The sequence below is a fragment of the Macrobrachium nipponense genome, chromosome 19 (genome assembly GCF_015104395.2).
Source record: "Macrobrachium nipponense isolate FS-2020 chromosome 19, ASM1510439v2, whole genome shotgun sequence".
NCBI lineage: Eukaryota > Metazoa > Arthropoda > Malacostraca > Decapoda > Palaemonidae > Macrobrachium > Macrobrachium nipponense.
The window spans coordinates 32,361,216-32,378,227 of NC_061088.1; positions in this window are offsets into that span (position 1 = coordinate 32,361,216).

Genomic DNA, 17,012 nt, shown 5'->3' on the forward strand with positions numbered 1-17,012 from the left:
GGTCACACCTACTCAAGCTGTAGACATTCAAATAGACGGGCATTTATATTACCAATGACGATGGCATTATTGGTAATGACATCACTTATTACTACATTCTTCTTAAAAATAATAATAAAACTCCTACTAACTAAACTGCAAATATTAAAATTTAATTATAGGCTAGTATTACTGTTATCATAATTTATATTTATATCTTGATTGTACTTTGCATAGTTACCAGGTTATGGTGGACACAACTGGAGTCACAACTTTACATCAACCAAGAAAGATTCTGTTCTTTGTTATAAACAGAGTCCAGGGATTGAATCCGAAACATTCTAACCTCAAAAACAGCCAGCTGTTTTCTGGGCTCTATGAGAGCACCAACATCATTTTGGCTTTTATAAAGCAGCCTCATCAGTGGGATTGTTTCAGATCCTACATACCTTGAGGTTACCCGATTCAGACATTAAAGACCCAAAACCTTTACATTATAGTTAAGGAAAATAATGAAATAGTACACTGTAAATAAATTATGTATGCCTGTTTACATAATACTGGAGAGAATAATAATTTCAGAACAGTATATTTCAATCATATCACCCCAAAATGCTGACATGTCAAGTAATTTGCAAAAAACATTTTCACTTTCACGTTGCATACTCTATTTATATAAGTAAATATCTCTGATTCCATTATAAAAATCTAAATGAAACAATTACCTTACCATGTTAATTTTATTGAACATTTAATATAAATAAGAAAAATGTCCCTACCTAGTTTATTTCATTAGTAAACTTTAATATAAATAAAAACTGCAGAACATTTGCATTAAACATCTCTTAAAATGTTATTCATTATATTAAGCAACCTATGAAATACATGAAAATATAATAAACAATGAAAAATACTACTAGTTGTTACTACAAATACATAAAAATTCACTGAAAAAAAAAATTCTCCACAATTTGGAAAAAAACAATTATGCCTTGAATTGGCTACTTATTCAGAGTTTATAAGAGAGCATTTCGAAATAAAATTTACCAATGAGACAAGAAATGAACTCTCCTAGAAGGGATAAAAAACTGGATCATGGTGAAGTCAGAGAAGTTGGACAACTAAGCAGGAGGAAGCCAAGGGAATTTATTAAAGTATATACAGAAAGCATTGCACACTAGGTCTCGGAAGGGATCATGACAAGAGACCTTAGAACCCATGAGAGGCCAAACCTTGGGGAGCTAAGAAGAGTTTCAACTCGGTTGAAACTAGTGAATGACAACATGCAAAAGGCAGCAGCATCAAAAGTGTGACATTGGGAAAGGGATTTAAAGAGAGACACGGAGGTTGAATCTGGACACACAAAGGACAATGGAAAAGGAATCTGCCTTCGAGTTCTGGCGGACGACAGGTAGGGGAGATGACAGGCATTTCTTGAAGGAGAAGGGAGGCTAAAAAATAGGTGAAATGTGCTACGAAGAGGAGTTGGAAGGAATGGAATCAGAACCTCAAAAGCAGATGTAAGAGTGGGTGTATTCAGGAGAAAAAAGTGGCCGAGGAATGATGCAGATTACATATATAATGGATGAAAAGGGAGAAATAAATGATGACGCAAGTGATACTAGAATGACTGAAAGACTATTTCTGAATATTCAGAATGAAGAGAATGAAAACAAAGTAGAGGATGCTGGCAGGACAGATGAAGCAATAGTGAAGAGGTGAAATGGGTGTTTGGAGGATAAAAAGTGTAAAAGCCACCACTGTTATGAATAACAAGCAAAATTCTGGCTGACGTAAATATATGCAAACCTGACACTGGAAGGTACAGGACAGGGCTCCAACTGAGAAAGTAGCCCAATTCGACCAAAGAGAAATAGAGAAGTTTAAGGGCAATGAAATAAGACTCATGATAATTAGGAATTAAATAGTCATAAATAAGCTTTTAAGGCTTGTATTAGAAGTTACAAATATCATCTACAGAATTACTGCATCAATTGGTCAGCGGCAACTTTTTGGAAACGTAACTTTAATGCTTTTGATATTAGATTATTTAAAGCTAGATTCAGTCAAAATAATATAGATTAAATTGATCATATACCAAAAGTTCTAACCATGCAACAAAAGAAGCAGTCTTGATGATGAGGCAACTACATACAGTAAAACTGGCATGAAAAGTGGAGGAGGATGAGGAGACTATACCAAATACTCGGGAATCTTGAGAATCCACGTGGCATAGTATCAAGTCAAAAATATTTGGAAGGGTAGTACTGCAAAGGCAGAGGGAACTAAGCATTACTCTAGTGTGAAGGCAGCGACGGAGGCATATCTGAAGAATTTGAGATAAATCTTATTGATCACAGTCATCACAGCAAACTAAAAAGCGCCGCAGAAGGGGGATCAAGAGAGCTGCTATATACAGCATGAAAAGTAGACTCAAAGGAAGAAGTTGGAGAGAAATATTCCAAAGATAAAAGAATGGAATGGAGGACTAAAAAGAAGCAAAGGTTAAAGTCTAGTCAAGAAAGTATTAAGAGAGGGGTGAACCCCGAACTCTGTACTGATTGTAATTGTTGGTATTAGAAGATACCTTAGATAACAAAACATATATGGAATAAGATTCTTTCAATATTTAAAATGCATAATGAGACCAAAAAGTAAAAGGAAAATTACAGAAAACCATTTCAGGCTAAAAATAAAACTAAAAGTAAGAAATTAGTCTGCACAACCAGTCCTTTACTTGAGTAATATAATGTGGTTGGCTCTTAATCTGAAAGCTATTGCACAATATAGTATACATGTACAGTTATGATCAACCTGAACCACTATCTCAAAAACAATGTCCATTCGAACATTTTCTCTCGTTTCAAAAAAGACACTTTGTACACTCACACAGAACCATATAATTAAGTTAGTGCTATTATGAAATAACTAGAACAAGATCTGCATCAAAGGGGATAAAGAAATAAAACTCCTTGAAGATAAATACTCTTAAATATGACCGTCGATCCTGATTAAAAAAGATAATGACATTGACATTATGCAAATTATCTCACCACCCAAAATGTAACATCTGGAATATCTCCGCTCACCCTAAAAGAGTGGCTAAGATTCCAAAGGTTCTCCTGTCAGGCTGAACACTGTCTACTCATGCTGAAGTTATTATTTAGACCTCAGCCTCTTATGATTACAAAGCGTAAACTTTGGCATCATTCTTAAAAATAAACAAAACTTTGGCTTTGTTCAACACCCATCTTTTTAGAAGACTGTAAATCAGAATCTCAACACTCCTGAGGGACAAAAGTGGAGTGGAATAGTATAAAGATTGGATTTATGATGGGGTCATTTAGGGATGAAAAGGAAATTGAGAGTAAAAAGGTTTTAAAGGTGTAACAGGAGGGAAGCCTCACAGTTACACTGTGAAGCAATTGTTAGGAAAGGGTGGAAAGCAAGTTCCAAGAAAGATAATAAGAATGGAGGTACAATAAAAGGAATGAAAGGGGTTGCAGCTAGAGACCAAAGGGATGCTGCAAAGAACCTTAAGTAATGCCTACAGTGCACTATGTGAGGTGCACTGACAGCGCTAACCCCCTACAGGACTCAGAGACAAAAAGGAAATGTGTGGAATAGAACAATGAATGAGGAAGAATTATGAAAAGTTGCAGATATGAAAGGAAAGAAAACAATATAAAAAAAACTATGATACCGGGGCATAGATGACTGCAACAATTCTCGGTGAAAGTGCACAAGACTGCAAAACAATTTCACAACTACTGCAAAGAAAAAAACACAAACAAGAATACTGATAATGATGATGATCATGAGTGAAAGGTCAGCACACTGAGGCAAATGTTTGGGAATGTAGCTATGTCAAGTGCGGCAGAACAGCTTACTAACTACCAATCACTTGAAATGTGATCATTATGAGAGGAAAGTAGATGATTATGAGGCTATCAAATCCCTTGCAACTACTGACCCTATTAATGAGATGTTAATGGATCAAAAGGAACATTTTTCGGTAAAATATGGCATGATATTCAGTGGCTTCTCTTAAACTAAGCCTAAAGGCAGGAGCTACTATGGTATCAACACTTGACTTCTAACTCTACACAATATCTAGATAGGAAGGCTGATGTAAACTACATAAGGCTCAAAGTCCTGCCTTCAAGAAATACTGCTTCCATTTCTAATTCCATCAACAATACACCAAGAAACACAAACCTGAAACAAATTTCATCTTGGCTTGTAGTTAAAAAGAAAAGTAAGTTAAATAAAGAAGGCAGAATTAATACATTTTTTAACTCCAACATGAAGCTTTTACCTCATCAGATGATCAACTTATTCCTTACCATAACGAAATCATTAAGGTCCTACAAGAGTCGGGTACTTAAACAAGGTGGCAGTATTGTACATCTAGCTGCTCTCAGGATCTGAAGTATAAATAAATAAAGTATTATATGATACCAAAACAAATATTTTGATATAAAAACCTATAGCAGACTAACCGGAACACACAGGTAGGGTGTGTTAAAGAACTGATATCATTTAAGAGGTTATAAAGCCATTTCCAAAATGAGGCTTAGAGTATAATTCATTCACGAAACAGAAGACAGAAGATGAATTCCACATTCTGGAAGTGAGTGGGATGAAGCACAGAACCAGTTGGTTGCCACTAAAGTTCATGAATTCTACAGCCTCTCATCTTTCTGCCTATCATGATTTGTTAACATAAAACTAAAAATAAAATCACACAACAGAGTTTCACTCACGAGTAACTTTCTTAGGTAATTACACAAACTATTTTCCAATACTGACCCAGTTGCTTTCTTCAATGAGTGGACCAGAATGTCTCTTAATTTGTCCAGTCACATAAACGAACTGGTCAAATCCTGTGCCATTCAGACTCCGCATTTTTCAATACATATTCAACCCACAATTCAAAAAGCTTGATAAAACTAAACACAAACTTGAGAAATAAATTTTGATTAAATTTTTTACTGGTTTCCAGCTGGCGCCAGAAGATTTATCCTAATGTTAAGATTTTATAGGTTTGTTCCGTGTATGAACAATGACAACTTAATTCATACCAAAAGGATGGACAGTCTAATATATTCCATATATGCAAAGTTAATGTTCTTCTCTTACCACAAGGAAGAGGACAAGAAGTGTAACAGAAAAGTTGTAAACAAATCCCAGACCTCAAGACACAACTATAACATAAAAACACACACAAAAAACTTGATAAATACAGAACAATTTTCCTGTATATTGACAAGAAAAGCCTGGCTTCTGAGTGGAGGTCAAGAACTGGATGTGCATTCAATCAAAATTCTCTGAGGAGTTGCTGGAAGGAAGATCTATGAAAGAGTGGCGACTTTGCTCTGGACAAACTGACTTCATATTGAAGGTGATGGTCACTGACTAAACAGCAGCCTTTAATTCAACTCACGTAATAGACCACTGCCAAGACCTAATAGCAATGTTCATTAACACTAGTCATTAGAAATTTTAAGATAACTAGATGCAGCAGATTTCCAAAGATTAATCCTTGTAAAAATGAATCAGTTCATAAATAAAAAACTAAAATACCAAGGGCTCTTCTGTGACAATGAAAAGCAGCTCAGATATGAAATAACTTTAAAGGGGAACTTCTGATTCCATTTTAGCTGTTCGTTATGTAGTATTATTCTATTTAAGTATCCTTGGTGAAAAATAGTTTTGAAAGGGGCATTTTCTTACTTTTTACAACCAATTTTCTACTGCGCCATGGGCGCCGCCATTTGTGTGGCTCATCTGTCATGCATGACGTCATTTCGTGGTCGGCTCAGACAGGCGGAACTATTCCAAGGGCACAGCATCTCCAGATAATATCCTTTTTGTTTTGTATTTCGCAGCTGAAAATATATGATTGAAATGGTAAATAAAGAAGTAGCCTGAAGTAGGCCTAGTTAGGCATATACAACCCTAAATTCTAAAACCCCATAAATTAAACTAGTTAAAAAAGACTAAGTGAGGACCCTCATCAGTTCATGGACACATACACACATGTTTAGAAAACTGCCGTTCACCCCATCACACCATGCAAATGGCGATTGACAAGAATAAATTTCAATTCAGATGCATATGAGTGGAGGCACCAGTGTAGATAGTGGTAGATAGCCGCCCTATCTTTGTCGGTACCGTGGTCTGTCCAGAGGGAAATTAAGTTCCTAAAACATATATGGATTTCATAGCCATATATAATAACCTGTTCCTAACGTCATCTTTTAAATCTGTTGGCAAGAAATGGTCCGAACAGACAATGGTTTGCGTCATAGGTTGAAATGTTTTGATGTTGATATCCTAATGTGACCAGAGTCCCGCTTTTTTTAAAGTTAGCAAAAGTCCCACTTTTTTTTTACTTTTGTGAATTTCGTCCCACTTTTGTTTAATTTTGCCATTTCACTAGCTGGTAACTCCTGTCGTCTTCTCTGACTGCTACGATACCCAATGAAGTGAATTAAAAAAATATTATAGACTGTAAAGTGTATAAAGCAGCTGCTGATGTCGACAGAATAAAAGGCCGAGAAAGTCACCGAAGGTACGATGCTAGTATATGTGTGTGTATATATATATATATATATATATATATATATATATATATATATATATATATATGAATGAAACCACAGATTTAAGCATATCAAAATGTCAGGACTATGACACCATTTATTTACAAGATTAACCTCAAGTACTAATGTTTAAACCAACTAGCAGCATCTTGTAACTATACAGAATATCATCTATGATTTAAAGTAGGTTTCATTCGTAAAATATTTCTCAGTTTGATATACAAGATAGATTATGGAAATCATGAAGACTCATTACCTATCAAGTGATTAGTATTAATTATGGAAATCCTTGATTAAATATGTATGATAATAGGTAATGGTAGTTTTTACAAATCACATAACTCAAGCCCTTTTGATACATAATAAGTTAAAGCTTAAATCTTTTAATATAATACATAAATATTGCATAAAAATTCATCTCACAATGCTATTTATACTTTATACTTGTTTACCCCAAAAACATCTGTCTGCTATGTGTTGTCCGCTGGAAATTTTTTTAAAAAAGACTACTGTTTTTATGGTTAAAAGTCTATGAAATAATGTACGTTTTCCATTTTTAAAGGATTTTCATATAAAAGATATATATATAAACACTGCTTCAAAATGAACAGAAATGTATTTGCTGTAACAAAAAAATTTTTTTTAGGCTTCTTGATCACAATGTTCTGGTAACTGAGGCAGCGGACGAATTTCTGACGGAATGAGAATGACAGTAATTCTGTCGAAACCTGATTGATGGCAAAGTGGAAGTGGAGACCAATCAAGTTGGAGGAATGAAGTGTAAGGAGAGAGAGCACTTGGAAGACTAGAACGAATCGGGAGGCATCAGATGAACTGGGAAAACCCGCCTTCAAAGACATCAATGGAAACATAGAGGGAGATTGATGATGCTCATTTCGCTTCTTTTCTTCAGCTTTTAATTCATATATTAATGTATGCCGATTATTGGAAGCATCATTTCCTTCATTTAACTTATTTTTAGCTCGAAATAAGGAGAAAATCTGCCTTCAAATATGTCAAATGAAATAGGTTTATGCTCATTTCGCTTTATTCGCTTAACCTTAAAATGGAGCATTTTCAGCTTTTAATTACTGTACAATTTTTCTTTAATGTAGTAACACTTTGAAATACAGAAACTATTGGCAAAACGAGAGAGAGAGAGAGAGAGAGAGAGAGAGAGAGAGAGAGAGAGAGAGAGAGAGAGAGAGAGAGAGAGAGAGAGAGAGAGAGAGAGAGAGAAGATATTCCTGACACAGTACACAAATGAATTTCAGGTGCTACAACAATTTTAGCTTTATACATAAATTTAGACACATTCAACTGTCCTGTCACAGGCCAAACGTCTTAATTCTAATGTTCCTGTTAATATCAATGATACTAGTTGAAGGTCAAGTATGCCAGAGCCTGAGGGAAGACTACAGGAAGTCCAGGAACCAACAGGCGATGGGAGAAACAGTACAATTTTGTCCATCATGCAAGTTTAATGACGAGTAGTAAGTAACAATTTTGTTGCTGCAGAACCTCCATGCATATGTCAGTATTATGTAGTCATCTTAAAAGGACTTTAGTCTTGAATTGTGCAAATTATGTTGAAACTCAACGGAAAAAAACTTCTCTACAATAATTGCCTACTTTGGTTAGGCCCTCCGTCCCATTCGACTTGACAAGAGGGCCATAATATCGTTTTGTAATAGGTACCTTATTCCAAAGCTTGACCTTCCACACAGCTTTGTTCCCGAAGACCAAATAGATTGGTAACACTAGTGGTTAAATGAAGGTTAGAACATTGAAACTAAGTCTCAATATTTAGTTATTCCGTAAATTAGCATATCAATATCCACTAGCAATTATATTTACCACCTACAATGTTCATTCATTACTGAAGTTCTGAAACAAAGAGACAAGGGTTACCTTTGTCACCCATATGGCAAGGAATAATAAGTGGCTTCAAATGTTATAAGTGTAATAACCATAAGAATTTAAAATCTCTAACAAGATACAACTTGGTTTCAGGTCTCCAGTGGTCTAAATTATTTGTGGCTTATTACTGCATATCAAGTCTGCTGTCAATATGCCTTCAGTTATACCTTCAACTATTTGGGATAATAGTAGGTACTTGAACTAGGCGTTGATAACTTCCCCCTCAACTCAAGTGTCAAGATAATAGTTTAGATATTTTTCCCCACACTTCATTATGCAGAAACCAAGCATCAAGATAAACTCAATCTTCGAGAGATCTTCAGGTAAAAGAAGTCTGACTCTGATGAATTGATTGGAGTAATACAGATGCTGATCAGCCACCAAACTTCTGGGCTTTTTCGAATGAGGGAAGAGATGTAACCCACACAAAATCATGCTGGGATGAATCTGAGAGTTAAAAGACAGTAAGGCAAATATAAGCAGTGGGTTTGTCTTATTGTAAGGGACCTCCCCTTGCTAGAGAAAGGGGCAGTTGTTTCTAAACTCTATAAAGATAAATAGAATGGTTGCACCATTGCAGAGAAGCCAGTCACTTCCTCATTCATTCTCCCGTCTCCACAACTGCACATCTAAGAAGCCGGGTAAGCTACACAATTTGTTGAGCAGCCTCCACAGGTCCCAAGGAGTAGTTGGCAAGGTCATTTCTTTTAGAGGTTAACTGCTAGCTACAGAAACAGTTAGGCTTGCAGTTTGAATTAAGGTGGTCAAGTTTTAAACTTCTCCCTCATAGCAGGATGTGTTTGTTGGTTTTGTAATATTCAGTTTTTATTCAGACTTTTTAAACTTATTCGATTCATCAAAGAAAATAATCCTGCAAAGTGAATAGAGTATAGTCACCTATACAGTTCGCCAAAGGGCAGCTGTTATGTGAATGAAGTTGGTGCATTGGGACCACAAAGAAAGATGCACTTCAATTGGGAAGAGGTGCACTGGGACCAGATACTCGGTGCATTCAGACCACATTATGGTGCTTTCATTCACTTGTGGCAGTGTAGAATATTATTCTGATATTGCTTAAGTTTTAATGAGGTCAAATGACAAATTTTATTTATAAAATTTGTATAAACAATTTTTATTATCTATCAATATTTTCAAAGTTTATACAATGAGATAAAATAAAAAAAGAGGTTTAATCTAATCAGAATAACACATCACTTTAGTCATTTACATAACTAGTCTAGTACTCACACTTCATTAGTGGGTTAACCTAAAAAAAATACTACACAGGCCACTGTAGTATATAGTGAGCTGATACAAGGAATTAGGATTTACTTACAAATGCTGTGGCACCAATCTTTGTAGAAGATTAAACCAAAAACATATAAAAACAATAATAATATAAAAAAAAAATGCACCAAAATTTCATTGAAGTTTTAATGAAGATATCAATCCTTTCTATTTTTTCCACTAAGAATAACATTTCATGGAAATATTTCAGCTGGTTTATGGCAGTGATCTTCTTTGGTGTTAATTCTTTAATTGGCAGATGTAGTCTTTCTTTATCTTTTCTCTCACTTTCTTGTGTTCCATACCACTGTTTTCTTCTATTCCCAAGTACCTATATGCAGACCCCTCTGCCAGGTCTTCAACAAACATGCCTTCCTCTTCCTTTATGCCTTAAGATGTTACTTTCTTCCTTCTCTTTATTGTACTCTTGGCACACCTGTCCAACCCAAATTCCATGCAGATGTCATTTGAGAATTGGTAGACTGTCCTAACTAATTCTTCCAGTTTTTCTTCTGAATCTGCAAACAACTTCAGGTGGTTCACTCTCGTATTCTCTTTTCTGCTTCTGTTTTTACTTAGGTCATAGCCAGTGTTAATGTTGTTCGAGATTTTACTAAGTGGATCTATGATCAAGCAGAAGAGGAGTGGTGAGAGGCTGACACCCAGGAATATTCCTCTTTGGATCTTTATATCTGGAATTACTATCTGGCCCTCAAGAGTGTTTTAGACAGAGAGTGGTCTTCCACTTACTCATCTGTGCTGCCAAGAAAGATCTTATTTCCTCATTGATGTTGTCTAATTCCATATACTTGAATATCCAGGTGCACGGCATGGTGTCAAATGCCTTCTTGTAATCTATCCAAGCCATATTAAGATTACTTTGTCTTTTCTTACAATCTTCTAATAATATTTTGTTTATTAGCAGTTGATCTTTAGTGCCTAGTTAGTTTCTTGTGCATCTCTTTCGTTCTTTTTCCATATATTTGCCTTGATCTAGATGTTCACAGATCTCGTCTGCTATGACTCCTGTGAGCCATTTGTAGGTTGTTGGAAGGCAGCAGATGGGCCTATATTTGTTAGAGAGCTGTCTCAGAGCTCGTTGGGTAGAAGGTTGGTATTTCCTGTTGTGAGCCACTCTGGTGATTCTTCTCCTTTACTATTCTTGAAAAGACTTGCACATAAGTGTGGTGTAGTTTCTGTGATGTTTTTTAGCCAGAAATTTGAGATCTTGTCTATTCCTGGTGTCTTGAAATTACTATATTCTTTTAGTTTTGTTACTTTTTCTATAGTGAAGTTTATTGGTGGCATTTGCTGTTTCTGGCTGTTCTTCTGCCTAACGGTGTCAATCCATAAATTCTTTTGGTGTTGTCTAGGGTCTTCAAACAGTGGCTTCGAAATCTCTCTAGGTCTTCCTTGCTCGGTGGTGTTCGTACCTCCACTGTTTCTTTCGTCATCTTCCTATACACAATCTTTGGATTTTCACCAAGTTGTCTATTTATCTATTTTACTTTTATCTTCTGTTGTTTTTTCCTACTTGTGAAATTAGGGCCTTTATATTGGCTTGGTGTTCTGCCAGTTTTCCACTCATTTGTTCATCACCTATTCTGTATTTTTTCTTTATTTTCCTTATTTTCTTGAGCAGATTTTGAGTGATTTTGATCTCTCAAATAGTTGGTCATTTGAGAGATCTCTGCCCTTAACTGGTTTATTTTATCATGTTGTTTCTTTTTCCTCTCCAGTATGCAAACTCATATGACGTGTAAGACTTGATTTCATGGAAAATGCTTTCCTGTATTCATTGCACATGAATGGCTTCTCTCCAGTATGCAATCTCATATGACTTGTAAGATTTGATTTCTGGGGAAATGCTTTCCCACATTCATTGCACATGAATGGCTTCTCTCCAGAGTGGATTCTCATATGAACTGTAAGAATATATTTCGTGGAAAATGCTTTCCGACATTCCTTGCACATATATGGCTTCTCTCCAGTGTGGATTCTCATATGACGTGTAAGATCTGGTTTCTGGGAAAATGCTTTCCCACATTCGTTGCACATGAATGGCTTCTCTCTAGTATGTAATCTCATATGAAGTGTAAGATTTGATTTCTGTGAAAATGCTTTCCCACATTCTTTGCACATGAATGGTTTCTCTCCAGTGTGGATTTTCATATGACTTGCAAGATGTGGTTTGCAGGAAAATGTTTTCCCACATTCTTTGCACATGAATGGCTTCTCTCCAGTGTGGATTCTCATATGACTTGTAAGATTTGATTTCTGGGAAAATGCTTTATCACATTCCTTGCATCTGAATGGTTTCTCTCCAGTGTGGATTTTCATATGACTTGCAAGATGTGGTTTGCAGGAAAATGTTTTCCCACATTCTTTGCACATGAATGGCTTCTCTCCAGTGTGGATTCTCATATGACTTGTAAGATTTGATTTCTGGGAAAATGCTTTATCACATTCCTTGCATCTGAATGGTTTCTCTCCAGTGTGGATTTTCATATGACTTGTAAGATGTGGTTTGCAGGAAAATGTTTTCCCACATTCTTTGCACATGAATGGCTTCTCTCCAGTATGGATTTTCATATGAGCTATAAGATTACGTTTCAAGGAAAATGTTTTCCCACATTTGTTGCACATAAATTTCTCTCTGGTAGGATTTGTGATATCCCTTGTAAGATTAATTTTCTTGTAAAATGCTTTTTCACAGTCAGTGGATCTGAAAAGCTTCTCTCCATTGTGACTATTGCTTCTTTCTTGTTTTACTTCCTTTTGGCAAGTTTGTGGATGTTTTTCATTCACTGTTGAATTCATTTCATATGAATATTCATCATCTTCATTAGACTCACAGAATTCCTCTGGCTCTATTTTGATGTCCATCAATGGATCCAGAGACAAAAAGTCTCCATCACTGGTGCCACTAAAGGCAGCCAAGTTGCTGTTTTCTTGATTTATGGAGGGTAGTGATAATGCACCTTCAGTTTCACTTTTCAAAGGAAATTCTAAAGAATGTCCTGGATTCATTTTAGCCTTATGTCCTGTCCTGTTCTGTAATGACAATGTGTTCAATTCACAACTCTCATCACAGAATTGTCTACAAATAATTACTCAATAAATCTGTTAAAAATGAAATTCAATATCTTGAAGGACTATAACCAGATTTCACTGCTGATGTATGAATCTAATATTCAAAACAACTTTTTACTTATTGTTCAAATTTGTTAAATACATGTACAATAATTCACTGTAGTCTCAAACACTTTAAGAGTTGCCATTGGTATTGTTCCATGTAGTATCATTAAACAACATGCATTTCCCAAAACCCTGACACTTATCAAACCGACGAAGGAAGGAAGGTTCTTCTGAGGGAGAATCTGAAATCAAAGAATGTAACACAGAGTTAGGAAACATAATACCAGAACTGAAGCAGCAAATTAATAAATCAAATTCAATTCAGGTTCACATAAAGGTCTCAGGCCAATTAACAAAGCGTGCATTTGATAGTTTTATCCAAACATGAATACAATCCTACCAACCATTGTCCAGACAAAGCATCAAAACATTCCTGAGGCAACAATGCAACAACATATTAACAGTTAATATTGACGCCCACCACCTCTTTTCTGTAAACCTTCTTAGCTTGACATTACAATACCAATTACTTATGAACATATCTTATTAACAAATCAATGGCCAAGAATAGAAAATGCAAGAGACCAGCATGACAGTTTTGTGGGGTAACAGCAGGAAGGGTACAGTATATAGGGAATGCTTAATTATATGTGATCCAGCTATACATAACACCATATTATCCACAGATGCAATAGATAATAATAAGAAAAAATAGTAAAAGTGAGTTGAGTAGTAATTTGAAGAGAGATGAAAGTTTTCAAATTAGTTTCACTGATTGTTATTGTGGATACAATACTTAAGTAACTATTATGACCAGCAACACTGATGACAGTCTTGGAAGGTATGTGCTGCTACAATTCTTCAAATATGACATTGCTTTCAGAGCTTTACAAACCAGAGCTTTTTATGAAGGAGTATCTTTCAGTGCATGTTGGAAATGGGTTAACTGGTGGTTAAGAATGCTCCTTGAGATATGAGAGAGCTGTGGAATTGGCCTAAGTGATTAAAATAAATCATTTCATCCTTCCTTGGGATCGACCCCTTTCCGATTAGACAGGGAACGAAATCAGGAACGAATCTTGCCGTTGCCGAGCCTGCTGTCAGAGAGGCTACTGGACTCTTATGTTAATAACTCGCTACATTGAGAAATTATCCTGGCTGGCGCTTCTGGCGCATTGCGCCAGGCTGGCTCTTCTGGCGCTTCTAGCGCATTGAGCCAGGCCGGCGCTTCTGGCGCCTTTGTGCCAGGCTGGCGCTTCTGGCGCTTCTGGAGCATTGCGCCAGGCTGGCTCTTCTGGTATTCCACCTTGTGAGGTGGCGCCAGGCGTCAGTCCTGGCGCCTGGCTGGAGCCAGTCACCTAAATTGCTTGTAATTCTTTTTAGATTATGTGCCAGAACATCTGTGCCTCTATTATGGTACCCGGCACCCTTTCATATGTTAATTCCATTTCTTGGTAGGAAATAACTTTTATAGACGTAATATAGTCCATTCAGGGAAACAATTTCTGCCACGAAGAGAATGTTTCCCATCAGACCCATCCATCTTCTCCTGAGCAAGCTCCGTTCTCCAATAAGGTTATGCTTTCTTCATGCGCTTCTCGAAAGCATGAGAGCATTATATAATATCATGCTCTGCCATATTAGAATCCTCTATAATTCTGTTACATTGTGGTAAACAGCATTAATCTAGGAAACCTTTGTAAGGATACAATGAATTCAGTTGTCAACCATAGAGCTAACTTCGGTATGTGCATATGACTTGACCATACCGTAGTCTTAATGTGCATTCTCTACTACATTCTTTCCTCGCCGAGGCAGAGAGAGAATGGAAAATTTCTATTTTCGTTCTCTTCGTCAATAAAACAAATTAGTGTTAGACGAAGGAGATCCTAATTGAGAAGCAAGGATCGGAGAGAATCACTCAAGTTTCCTATTCCTTGGACATAAGGCCGTAATCTACGCCTCTATTACTTGAAAGAGCCTCTAACCAAATAATGAGAGCTCCTACGAGTCTTGTCCAATTCCAAACAATTGCAAAGTTCTCATTCTGAAACATGTTTGCTGCATATTTTTATAGAAGAGGATGATTTAAAATCCTCTTATTAGTAATGAACGAGGAGAAGGAGGGGTGGCAGGACTCAAGAGACTCGCCGAATTCTTGCAATAAAAGGGCTGCTAAGGTCTTGTAATCTGTAAGACCTGCATCCTCATTGACTTCCTAGTCCGATATATCTTCCATCTCTTGTCCCATAATGTTGGGAGAAGAGTGAGTCACCTGCGGAGAGCGCCTCTCTTCACAAAGTGAAGGGCTTTAAGCAGTACCAGCTCCATCCTGACAAGGGCTACGTTCGCATGTGCGACATCTTGAGTACCTGTCAGGTGAAGGCTGATCCTGCAAAAAAAAAAACGTCTCTCCAAATCAAACCTCCTGACAGAGACGAAGTCGCTTATGCAACCACTAGAGTCCCTGTCATGAGAAGTTTGTTCTTACGAGAAACTTCCCACAATCTCAGCCACCTCCTGACACGGGCGACGGCCGCCTGTGCGACATCTTGCGCCCGTCAGGAAAAAACTGATCCTGTGACAAATCTCAAAGAGGAGACTATTGGTTAATTTCGATCTCCAAATACAAAGAAACTGGAGATCCTGGAGCCTGGCTGGCGCCTAGCTGGCGCCTCGCTCCTGGCTGGCGCCTCGCTCCTTTTAGTAGAAGTGCTGTAAGAATCTTATAATTTGACAGTCCTTCCCTTGTTGGAGCCTCGTCTTCTGAAACTTCTTCTAGTTCGAGTAGATCAGAAGGAGATTGATCCCTTTTATTGGATAATTCTTCCATAGACCTCCCTTTTCTTCTGAAGGCGAAGGACTTCTAATCGGTGAGGAACTGAGTGACTTTGCAGCTCTATGTTGGAAAGCATGAAATGTTCCAGTCTCTAAAGGATAACCGCTAACTGGCGATTCTTGCCTAGCTGGCGCCTGGCGCCTGACTGGCGCTTATGGCGCCTGGTTGGCGGCTGGCGCCTGGCTGGTGCCTGCCCCGAGCTTCTTCTGGCGCATTGTGCCTAGTTGGCGCCTGGATGAAACTGTCCGTATCGATCCAATTCTCATCCTGTGTAAATCCAGTGGATGGGATCTCTTGATTGGAAGGAAAACTTCTTTTCCAGGTACTCATACCCATGACGAGATTTATCTTGCATATTCATGAGGATCTTCGTCGATAAATCTTCCTTCTCCTTATCCGTCGAGGGTAAGGAGGGTTAATAATAAGGGAGAAACACTGTTTTAGGATGCCTTTCCAATGGCTATCCTTGGCAGTCTGGGACGTTCTACAGAACCTGCCGAGGGGACGCCTGACCGGTGGGGATTCTCTGAAACCTCCGTACGGCTTTCGACATTCCTTCTCCTCTGGGTTTGGGAGCTTGAGAGGTCTAGGCCTGGGAGCGAGACAGAGCCGATCAGACGCACCCTCCACTGCAACTGTAATCACTTCTTACCTTTTAATAGCTCGCATTTTGAGCTACATCCCTTTATCTTCAAATTGCAACTATAAATTTGTAATTTCTGTGAAGTAAGAAGGTGATGAGGATGCAACACTACTAGTACTGATAATACTCTAACTGCTCGTTAGTACGAGAGCCATTAAAACCCCTAAAGGAAGCGTATCTAGTTATATGCTTTTCTGACTTCCTAAAGTAGGAAGTTAGTTTTATAATTCCTCAATCAAATTCTAACACTTATTACACGTATTAATGAATAAATATTAATATTTCCCTTTCTTGCAAACTATGTGATTGTCTACCGAAAATTTCGATAGTTACATGTCATATATTCTTCGAAATTTTCAAAGCCAATTCATTAAAAAGTTAATAAAACCATATGCCGAACCAAAGACTCAGTACTTCCCTGTAAAAGACAGCCCAGAAAATCGATGGCGATGAAAAACGAAAATCCAGTCAGGAGGTACCGAAAACGTATGTTTACAATACGGGCGACAGAGAAAATCTGGTTCTAGAACGGTAATGGTTCCTATTCCTGCCACCCAGTGGCAGGGCGGTAGATCACCTGACCTACCTGCAGCGTGTG